The following is a 2,491-nucleotide window of genomic DNA, read 5'->3' on the forward strand; positions in this document are numbered from 1 at the left end:
ATTGTCAAGTCATGTATGAAAATACACTTCTGTGTATAATGTAAATTCTGGGTGCTGATTATTTAGGTATTTAGTAGAATAAATATAATTAAACCAAATTTTGTATTGCTGATTCAGCTTGTTAGCCAGCGTTCGTGGGAAGATACCAGAATTACAACTTGTCAGATGAGACCCTAAACATAGGTGACGATTAAATATTGACTGCTATTGATGTAAAAGATCACAAGGTCTTTAAGAGTTTCTTTGGAAGATAACAGCTCTATAAACATTATTTCGTGGTGCCCCGACTTTCTAGTTAATTACATTCACCTGATTAGCTTAATCAGGTAATATGAATTACAGAGAAATTATTTTATAGAATAGMATGTCATATCACTTAATCCGGCATAGCCAAAGACGCGRCACTGGTATGGCAACTGCTCGGCCTACGACCGCAAGGCACTACAGAGGGTAGTGCGTATGGCCCAGTACATCACTGTGGCCAAGTTTCCTGCCACCCAGGACACCTATGCCAGGCGGTGTCAGAGGAAGGCCCTAAAAATTGCCAAAGACTCCAGCCACCCTAGTCATAGACTGTTCTCTCTGTTTTTCCGCACAGCAAGCTGTACCGGAGCGCCAAGTCTAGGCTGTTTCATCCTAACATCGTTGGTGCCTCTGACTGTTTCATCCTAACATCGTTGGTGCCGACGTGGATAACAATATCTCTATACTCTCTACACTCGCCAGAATTAGCTTTAGCCAGCACCATCTTCAGATTAGCTTTAACGTCGGTAGCCCTGCCCCCTGGTAAACAGTGTATGATCGCTGGATGATTCGTCTAATACTGCGTGTAATGGAGTCGCCAATGACTAGGGTTTTCAATTTATCAGAGCTAATGGTGGGAGCCTAGTAGAGACCAGAGAAGGCTCGGCCTCAGACTCCGACTCGCTGCTTAATGGGGAAAACCGGTTGAAGGTTTCTGTCGGCTGAATGAGCGACACCGGTTGAGCATTCTTACAGCATTTCCCTCCAGAAGCCATGAGAAAGTTGTCCGGCTGCGGGGACTGTGCGTTACCCCAACCCTGGACACCGGCTGACTTCACTACACAGTTTAAGATTGGTCATTTTGTCGGCCATTTTAAAGACATTTTGCTGCTACTCCTCAGAGCTGCAGAGAGAAGGTCCTATATATGCAACACGTATTCAATCCATATATTGAACAAACTTTTCGTGAAAATATTGTCCTTGCGATGAATTATCAGTTATCATCAAGTGTCTTTCAGACTGTACAGTGTAAAACAAAAATCAAATAAATTAGGATTAATGAGCAAGCTAGTTGTTTTGTTATCGTGATTTTGTGAGCACTAATCCGACTGTTCTATTTTCCTCATGAAAGGTACATTTATCCATCTGAAAATTTCCAAAAGCCTGTTGCCTGTTTATAAACAAAATCAAATCAAATAGTATTTGTCACATGCGCGGGAACACCAACAGTACCGAACACCTTACAGTGAAATACTTACTTATACAAGCCCTTAACCAACAGGTGTAGAACTTACAGTGAAATGCTTACTTATACAAGCCCTTAACCAACAGGTGTAGACCTTACAGTGAAATGCTTACTTATACAAGCCCTTAACCAACAGGTGTAGACCTTACAGTGAAATGCTTACTTATACAAGCCCTTAACCAACAGTGTAGACCTTACAGTGAAATGCTTACTTACAAGCTCTTAATCTTAACCAATAATGCAGTTCAAGAAATAGAGTTAAGAAAATCTTACCAAATTAATTAATTACAAATAAAAACAATTAAAAGTACTGAGTCAATGTGCGGAGGTAAAGGTTAGTCGAGGTCATTTGTAAAGTGACTATGCGTAGATAATAAACAGCGAGTAGCAGCGCATGTAAAAACAAAGATAAGAATGTTTCAGCAGTCTTATGACTTGGGGTAGGCAGCTGTTAAGGAACCTTTTTGGACCTAGACTTGGCGCTCTGGTACCGCTTGCCGGGGGGTAGCAGAGAAAACAGACTATGACTGGAGTATTTTTATAATGTCTGGTACTGTGTTTATAATGTGAATTACCGTGCTTTTAATGTCTGAGACCCTGTTTATAATGTTAATTACCGTGTTATAATGTGAATTACCGTGTTTATAATGTCAATTACCATGTTTATAATGTCAATTACCATGTTTATAATAACTGAGGCCCTGTTTATAATGTCAATTACCGTGCTTATAATGTGAATTACCTGTTTATAATGTGAATTACCGTGTTTATAATGTGAATACCATGTTTATAATGTCTGAGTCCCTGTTTATAATGTCAATTACCGTGTTTATAATGTGAATTACCATGTTTATAATGTCTGAGTCCCTGTTTATAATGTCAATTACCGTGTTTATAATGTGAATTACCATGTTTATAATGTCTGGTACCGTGTTTATAATGTGAATTACCATGTTTATAATGTGAATTACCGTGCTTTTAATGTCTGAGACCTGTTTATAA

This window comes from Salvelinus sp. IW2-2015, unplaced genomic scaffold (genome assembly GCF_002910315.2).
Source record: "Salvelinus sp. IW2-2015 unplaced genomic scaffold, ASM291031v2 Un_scaffold8049, whole genome shotgun sequence".
Classification (NCBI taxonomy): domain Eukaryota; kingdom Metazoa; phylum Chordata; class Actinopteri; order Salmoniformes; family Salmonidae; genus Salvelinus; species Salvelinus sp. IW2-2015.